Raw genomic sequence first — 9,714 nt, forward strand, 5'->3', positions numbered from 1 at the left:
AAGAGGAGGAGGAAGTATCCATACCATTGCCTCCCTTGGTTGAAGGGGAGGTATTACCATGAGGATTGGACCTTTCTTTCATCAATTTATCCATTTTCTTGGTCATTTTGGAGATTTGGGTAGAGAGGTTGTCGATTGCGTTGGCTTGCTCCAATGCATAAACACCCTTACTAGAAGTAGTATCCCTTTCTCCTTCATACCAATCATCATAGTGCTTTGCGGCCTCCTCTATAATACACTCCACTTCACTCTCTCCTTTGTTCATGATTGGACCGCCGGCCGTGGCGTCTATGCTTGTTCTTCCTTGAGGTGTGAGACCTCCATAGAAAGGGTGAATGAGTTGATACTTGGGTATCCCATGGTGCGGGCATTGACGTTGAAGCTCTTTGTATCGTTCCCATGCCGCACTTAGAGACTCACCACTCTTTTGGCAAAAACCTTGAATCAAAGACCGAGCCTCGGCGGTCTTCCTATGGTTATAAAACCTCCTCAAGAAAGCCGTAGTCACTTGGTCCCATGTTGTGAGAGAGTTAGGGGGCACCTCCTTCTCTAGCCATTCTAGACCTCTCCCAATTAGTGAAAATAGAAACATCTTGAGGCGAATATATTCTTGAGTCACTCCATTGGCCTTTATTGTGTCACAATATTTCTCAAACTCTTTTAGTGCTGAGGACTCTCAAACTTTCCACCCGAGAATTGTTTCCTCTCAATCAAAGCAATCAAATTAGGCTTGATCTCGAAATTGTTGTCTTGAGAAATAGGAGTTAGGATCCCACCTTGTGCTCTAAAGGATTCGGGAGCCCCAAGACGACTGAAAGGCGTATTCTCTCCCATTTTAGGACCTTCTTCACTCTCGAACTTATAGGTTGAGAAAGGGTTGATTTCCGGACTCGATGATGAGTTATGGCTATCTAATTCTTCACTTGAGGGTGAAGAGGGTGGAGTATCTTCTGATTATCTTACTTCTCTCGTCGAGGTGTGAGAAATTCTACTCCTTGCTCTTGCTTCTCTTCGAAGTTGGGACAAATACCTCTCTAGCTCTGGAACGATGGGAATCAAAGATCTTGAGCGGGTTCGTCCTCTGTTCATACAACAAAGCTAAGAAGAATGTAAGCACTGATAAGTAACAAAAGTAGCAAACACTAACAAATAAAAGGTGAGATAGTCTCAAACAAGCAATGAAATAACAATGGAAGTCGTCTCCCCGGCAACGGCGCCAATTTGATAGAGGAATAATTGCGTTGTTAGACAACTACACCTAAATCAAATACAATTTATAACACTCGACTTATCCTAATACAAGTATATGGCAATAAGAGGGGTCGAACAACAGGGAGAATAACCTAAACACCGCATTCATCGCTAGACTTTAAGCTATCTCGGGACAAAGGATAGGAATGACTAAGAGATTAAACTAAAGATAAAACGAGTTAAAATCAATATAACTAAAACCATATATAAAGAACAATCAATAAAATAGAGGCTATGTTAGTGTGAAAATAAATAAAGAACGAAATAAAACAAAACCAAGACAAAAAAAATAAGATAAATAAAATAGAAATAAATAAAATAAAATAGAAAATAAGAGACATAAAACTAAACTAAAAATAATTAAAACTACGCAAGCAAATAAAATAAAATAAAATAATAGGAAAATAGACTAAAACTAATAAAATAAAGAAAATAAACTAAAACACGCCAAAATTACCAACATAAACTAGAAACTTTATTAAAGAGAAAACAAGAGAATAAAAGGAAAAATAAGGGAAAACAAACACGAAAATAACCTAAACACTACCCCTAGGAGTGACATAAATGTCACTTATCAAATTCCCCAAGCTAAACCTTTGCTCGTCCTCGAGCAAAGCAAAGGCAAAAGAGAACAAGATGGAATTATTGAAAGCAAAAGAAACAAAAATAGAAACAAAGAGAAAGAATGTACACTAACTCACTGTCGTAGGAATCACGGTTGTTTTTAGCTACAACAAGCCCTTAAAACCCCAAAGTCGCCTATGAGGACGAGTGAGGTCTCGTGAGGGTTTCCTAAGAGCTTACCCCACAACTCTCGACAAAAACCAAGGCAAGGCAACAAAAGGAAAAGAAACACAAAGAGAAAAAGCAAAACACAAGTTCATATATGGACAAGAGATAAGGACAAGTACTAATGAATGCAAACCTTTCTAAATGGACAAATGTATGCACGTTCCAAGATGTCAATGGTTGATTGAAACATAACACATGCTAAGCATAGAGAACTACTTAGGACTCAATCCACCCTAGCCCCAACCAATCGGGCCACGTTCTCTCCACTAGCTTCAAATCAACCCTTAAACTAGCTTCTCAAGATTCCACGAAGGAACCGGAAAAAGATAAAGAAATGAAAAACTTTGAGAAGGTAATCCCGACATCTCAACTATGCATACTCTTTCCATAGGTTTGAAGTCTATCTCCCTCCACCGTTTTTTTGACCTAAACCACTAGAGTCTAAGGGTCTTTTTATTGGTTGTAACGTAAGGCTAAGGGTTAAGGCGGGGTACAAATTTAAAATTTGGTGATAATTCCTAAGTGAAGCAAAAAGTGCGGCCGACACTCAAAAATAACTCAAGAATTCACTAAATATCAAGCAAAAATACCACTAATGCCATTCCCCCAAGCTTATTCAACACAAACACACAAAATATACAAAATGAAGGAACGATCCCCCAAGCTTGAACAAAGCATTGTCCTCAATGCTTAAACTAGGGAAGAAAACGAAACCATCGAAAATATTTTTGTTGTTTTTGTTTCTTTTCCAATTTTTTTTTCTTTTTTTTTTATTTTTTATTTTTTTATTTTTTAACTTTATTCACTGTCCTTGCCTTTTTTTTTTAATTTTGGACGGCTTTTTCTTGAAACTTCACTTGATTTTCATAAATTTGCATATTTCTTTACAAGCTCAACTCTAACCAAATCTTAAAGTGCTTCTTGTTTATAATCAACAACTCAAAACTTAAACCTCACATGTCAATGCTTCACTAACTAAAAGGTTGGTAAACATAGGCCATTAGGTTTGTAATGTGGTTTAAACAAGAGCGGGAATCATAAGGCTCAAATTGGTTAGCAAGTAGGTTTATGCAAAATAGAAAATCAAATTTGTAACAAAACAAAAAGAAGATAAAGAAAAAAAATGAGAAAGAAGTGCCCTTTTCCTCCCCTAGAGTGCTTCAGTCACGATCTTGGGAGCTATAAGTCAAAACAAGGATCAAGACATGCATAGCTAAGGATCCAAATGCGCCACACAACAAAGTGATGAAGGCTAGAACAATTTTACCTCACACGGGATTATAACTAAGCAAATACCAACTAAGGGTGCCAAATCCACTATAGAGAGCAACACCATCTTACCACATACCCGTGAACTAGGGCTTCATGGATTCCTATAAGTTCTCAACCCGGCTACCTTAGCATGTAATATCCTAGAGTCAACCAATGACACTCTCAAATCGTGCACACATTAACCACTTAGGAAGAAAGGCATTCAAGAGTAAACAAATCCAAAAGATATAATGTCCAATTAAGAACAAACAAAACACAATTTTGCTAAACTTCCCTTGAAGTAAACAAAAATCTTTTTGGATTTTCCAAAAGCATGAAAAACATGGAAATGCATATACTCACGTGCATGGCATATATGAATCAACATCCCACCAAACATGATAGAATACCCTCCCCCAAGCTTGAATGAAACCAAGCTTTCAAATCATAAACAATGAAACCAAGGAGGGGAATACAAGGAAAAATTAATCCAACATTACCAACACATGATCTTCAAGTCACAATAAGTAAGAGAGAGAGGGAAAAGAAGGATATTACCGGATGTGGGATAAATGCAAAATCACACAAAAAACCCGAAATAACCTCATATGAGCCATAATCTCTACAAATAAGGCTTGAATTCCACATGATAGGTAAGTTGAGGCACATTTCCTTGATTCTTGATCATCACCAATGCGCAAGAGTATATCAAGTTGTGTACCTAGCAAGGAACACAAACACGTCCATGTGAGAAAATCTAATCTAAAAACAAAAGAAAATGAAAGCAATAAAACACGGGTTACTTCCCGCAAAGGCTTGTTTAACGTCCAAGCGAGACCGCTCTAGGAAATAAAAATTCAACGCACGCAAGAGCTTGTCAAATGCACTACTACACATTTCATGGGGGTGTAAATAGGCAAATGACGGAATAAGAACGTGCAACAAAATCATTGCACGCAAGTGAAGAGGGAGATGCCAAAAGAAATAAGAAGAAGGATCGAAAGGAAACTCAAGAAAGTAAGAAGTAGAAGAAGGAAAAGAATAGTGGAAAGAAAAGGAAAAAGGCAAATCCTCATCACATATTTTTTTGTTGACAAAATTCCTCTCTTCCTCAATGATGATGGAATGAGAGACATGAAAATCATCCATAGAGGGAGGCTTCCCAATAGGTTGTTTGAGATATGAAGGGAGAGAAGTAGGTTAAGGAATGATGTGGTCGAACCTTAGAGAAAAAGGGGTATGAGAAACGGGAAAAGGGGTAGCTACTCCCTCACCACAAGGTCTCACATCGCCAATGAGAGCATGAAAATCAATCATAGCATCCTCAAATGAAGGGCACTCACGATCTACACCTCCCTCAAGCTCAAAAACTCCAAGGGAGTCAACCTTATCCTCCTTTTCACCACAATAGACAACCTTTCCTTCAACTATCTTAAAACCCAAGGTCCCAAAATCGTGCATGAAGGGAGGTAGATTCATCTCAAACTCATCTAAGTCCCAAGAAGCATTCTCGATGAAATCATCCAATAATCTATAAGTCCTCATATGACTCTCGAAAAATATGTGGGACATTACCTCAAAAGAGTCTATATACTCATAGATTGAAGGGTCACAAACATACACTTGAGACTCATCAAGATGGGAAGAAGGATTAGGATTTTCAAAATCAACACTTTTTTCATTTTCAACTCCTTCACCATCACTCGAATGCTCTCTAATGGGATCCTCACTCATATGGAGAAGAGAAGAAGAAGGAAGGGCATTTTCTTGAGAGTTGGCTAGTTGGAGAATTTGGCTCTCAAGCATCTTCATTCTAGCTTCCGTCTCCCTATTCTCAACTTCCCTCATCTCGTTATACTTCTCCATCATCTCCATTATCCTCATTATCTTCTCTTCCTTCAAACTTTCCATAGAATTACCCTCATAAAAGGACTCATTAGAAGCATAAGGGAAATCATTTGAAGCCATGTAAGAACAAGAAGATGAGGAGGGAGGATCATTCACATTATAAACATGAGCATCATCATATTGGGGAGAGGGGGCATAATCAAGCAAATGAGATTCATTATCAACAATACGAGAAAAAGAGTTGAAATCACTTGTACTAGGTTCACAAATAGGATCACAAGACAAATCATGGGGATGCATGCCACTAATAAAACTATTATCACATTGAGAATCAAAATTAGCAACATTACATGCCCTATTGCGTACTTCCTTAGCAAACCGTACAAAAAAGCTCCAAGCACGATGAACCGATAATGCTTGAAATTCGCCATTAAACCTACTTTCAACTTCATATCTCGTTTGTTCATTCATGCCATAGTAACAAATCTCACAAGCTTGACAAGGATTACAACCATTATAGTTCAAAAACCCCACAAGTCTATGGAAGTAGACACAAAAAGGCTCATCATCATATTGAGGAAAAGAAAAATGTGTCATTTTTCAAAAACAAAGCAAAGAGAACAAAAATAAATCAAAAGAAATATATACAATGGACTAGTCTCAATAAGATAACATAACGGTAATGGAAGCCGTTCCCCGGCAACGGCGCCAATTTGACAAGGGAATAAACGCGTCGTCAATTGTCTATCCCTAGATCAAATACAATTTATACAACCTAAACAAACCTAATACGAGTATAAGGCAAGCATAGGGGTCGAACCACAGAGAACGGTAAACACCACCAAATGTTATCGACAATTAAGCTAGTCCGGAATAGGAGATAAATAAACTAAAGTCTAAAGATGCTAAAACAAGAAATAAAACATTAAGGCACCAAGGGAAATGGGTAGGTGAAGTTGACGCTTGACCATACAATAACAAAGTAGCATATCAATGGTAATCTAAACATACATGAATATCGAAGTAAAGGGTCCAATCTAGCCGCCTTCCGGGGTCAATTGGCTTCTCCTAACATAGCCTCTATGTTTCCACATTAGAACCATATACTAGGAGGTACTATTAAATAACAATCGATAGTAATGAATCTCAACTAAGTCAACTTCCGTTACTTGTTAGTAAAGACTCATCTTTGATCAACTAACAATGTGCACTTGCAAGAAAGACCAAAGAATATCAAGCATGCAAAGACTTTAATCACCATTAACATAACCCCAACATTAAAAGCATGAACAATTACCAACTACACCATCCCCACACCCTTGGCTAGATGACTACTCACAAATCATGTTGAAAACAATATCAATCATCAAATCAATAAGCATCAACATGATTAATAAGCAAGGAAGAAAAATAAAAGCAAATAAACAAAATCAAGAACAAAGGTAAAGAAAGAGAGTAAGAAATTGCTCATTAATTGAAGATGAAGGTCTACAAAGGATTGAACAAGCTCCTTCTTCAAAATCCAAGTTCATTAATGAAGAAAACCTCACTTTATCTCTCTACCAATGAAGACTAACCCTAACCTAACCTAAAACTAAAACTAATTAGAGAGAGGAATAGATAGTTATTGAATTGTTTTTCTAATTACCCCAAAAATTGGGTATTTATACTAAGCTAATAAAACTAGGAAAAGAAAATAAAAATAAAAAGGAAAATAAAATAAGAAAACTAATATAAAAATAAATGAAAGAAAATAAGAAAAAGTTAAAAGAAAAGAAAGAAATAAAAATAAAAAGAAAAGAAAAATAATAAAAACCAAATCAATTCCCACCCAAAACAATCAGCACCCCGATTTCCCCCTCTTCCCAATTCATGGCTGCTCTATCTCCATTGAAACGCACCACCATCACCACCGTTCATCAACTATCATCATCAAATCGAGGTCGTTCATCTTCATTAAAACCCATGTGTGAAGCTCGTGGAGCGGTTCGGTCGAACCATAGGTTGGTGCGGCCGAACTACGGGGTTGGTTCGGTCGAACCATGTGTATGTTCGACCACTCCTCTTCGATTAACGAAACCCACAAAGTCTCTGACTCGAACTTCGACCGAACCACCAACGGTTTGCCCGAACCCGATTGAAATCGAATTTGCTCTGATTTGGGGCTGTTTCTGTGCGAATTGGTGATGAAATGGCGCAATTGCTGCTGTAATTGATGCTGGTGGTGGCTGCTCTATTGCGCGATGGTGGTAAGGTGGGATGCGGAGAGGGAGTACTTTCGCTGGTGGCTTTGATTTGCTGCTGTTTTGTGCTGATTTTGGTGATGTTGGCTGTGATGCGAGGGACGATAGCAGGTCGCAGGCTGCTGCTATATGTGGAGGAGATGGTAGCTGGCGATTTTGGCGGCTGACGGTGGCTGGTTTGGAGGTAATGGCTGTTGTGGGTTGCGTGAGGTGGAGCAGGGGTTGTGCTGCTGCCGTTGCTATTATTGTTGTTGTTGTTGTTGTGGCTGGTGGTGGTTGTGAGTTGCGAGTTGAGGGCGGTGCGTAGGCAAATTGGAGAATTGGGCGTGGCTGATTGGTGTGGTGAAGGGTAAAGTGAAATGTGGGGTGTAGGATATGGGGCAGCAGCAAGGCAAGAAGCAAAGGAGTTAAGGAAAGATGTGTTGGATTTTACTTGTTAGATTGAACCTTAACTTTGGACCTTCAAATATAACTTTGACTTGAGACACATTCCTCGTCTCGGACAAAAACCTACACAAACAAAACCGAAGGAAGGAATTGGGAAAAAGAATAAGAATAAAATAAAATGAAAATAAATAAAGAACGAAATAATACAAAACCAAGACAAATAAAATAAGATAAATAAAATAGAAATAAATAAAATAAAATAGAAAATAAGAGACATAAAACTAAACTAAAAATAATTAAAACTACGCAAGCAAATAAAATAAAATAAAATAATAGGAAAATAGACTAAAACTAATAAAATAAAGAAAATAAACTAAAACACGCCAAAATTACCAACATAAACTAGAAACTTTATTAAAGAGAAAACAAGAGAATAAAAGGAAAAATAAGGGAAAACAAACACGAAAATAACCTAAACACTACCCCTAGGAGTGACATAAATGTCACTTATCAAGCGTATGATTCCTAAGACCCTGACCGAACTACCTAGGGAGGACAAAGGCAATTTTTCGGGGAGGTATTTTTCTCTTTCTAGGATAGTCCCTTTTTGGTTTGGGATACATTAGCCTACTTGTTACCCCTTTGAACCCTTTTTCCCTCTTTTCAAGCCGCATAATTAGATATCTTGAGCCTTTTGTTTCGCTCTCCTTCTTTTTGGTTTTTGTGAAGCAAAGGTCAATGTTTGGTGATTGTGGTCTATGAAGTTGGGGTTTGGTTCTAAGTGGTACACATAATTGAGTTGTTTATATTTGGTAAATAATGGCAAATGCTTATGTAAAATTCATCCTTAGTAAAAAAAGAAAAGGACTAATGCTTTGAAGGAGTTCAAGGAATTTCAAACAAATTTATAAATGAGAACATGCAAAAAAAAAAAAAAAATAATGAAGTGTCTTTCTCCTCTCTATGCATTGAGGACAATGTTTCTTTTAGCTTGGGGGGAAAGCGCTTGCGCTTTTTGTTCTAATGATTGTAGATTGTTGCTTTGAATAAGCTTGGGGGTGTTAATACGTTTTTGTTTGGTGATTACTTAAGTTTGGTGTTGAGATTTGGCCGGTCTTTGCTTCACAATTTAGGATAACCACCAAATTTTAAATTTTAGCCTACCTTAACCCTTCTTGCCTTGCGTTACAACCTTGGGGAAGACCTTTGGACCTAGGAGTTGAGTCTTTCATCGGTGGAGGGAATCATAGGTTGTAGACTAAGGAAAGGGGATGCGAAATCAAGATGTCGAGTAGCCCAAAAATTTGATCTTTTTTCCGGTTCCTTCGCGGAATCTATGAGATGTTCACTAAGGGGAGACATGAGATTAGTAGGGGGAACGCGGTAAGACCGATTGGGATGAAAGTGGAATGTGATAACTAGTTCCTATGCTTAGCATGTTTATGTTTCAATCAACCTTAGGTATCTTATAACGTGCATACCATAATTCTCTTTAGAAAGGTTGTTGTTCATTTGAATTATAGTCTCTTTGTAAAGTCCTTTTCGTAAAGATTTTGTTTCCTTTTTCCTCTTTCTTTTCCTTCTCTGGTTTGCCTCTTGGGGGTTTGGTGGAGAGTTATGGGTAAACTCTTAGGATACCCTTACGAGAGCATCACTCGTCCTCTAGAGCGATCTAGGGGTTTAAATGGCTTGTTGTAGCTAAAAACAACCGTGATTCCTACGACAGTGAGTCTTAGTGTAAATTCTCGCCCCTCTTTTTCTTTTTGCTTCGAATAAGCCCTTCTTATTCCTTTTTAGCCTTTGTTTTGCTCGGGACGAGCAAAAGTCTAGTTTGGGGGAATTTGATGAGTGTCATTTATGGCACTCATAGGGTAGTCTTTTAGGGTTATTTTGTTCCCCTTTTCAAGCTTTCTTCTCTTATTTTTGGTCCTTTTTCCTTTAG

At 37.8% G+C, this 9,714-nt stretch overlaps 1 non-coding gene across 1 annotated transcript; it reads left to right on the forward strand.

Moving 5' to 3' along the window:
• Window positions 1-353: 353 nt before the first annotated feature.
• On the forward strand, window positions 354-459 carry LOC145629699 (small nucleolar RNA R71). The gene has a single exon (XR_014111854.1). It is a non-coding gene; the product is annotated as a small nucleolar RNA R71 (small nucleolar RNA).
• Window positions 460-9,714: the final 9,255 nt, after the last annotated feature.

This window comes from Chenopodium album, chromosome 4 (genome assembly GCF_948465745.1).
Source record: "Chenopodium album chromosome 4, dcCheAlbu1.1, whole genome shotgun sequence".
NCBI lineage: Eukaryota > Viridiplantae > Streptophyta > Magnoliopsida > Caryophyllales > Amaranthaceae > Chenopodium > Chenopodium album.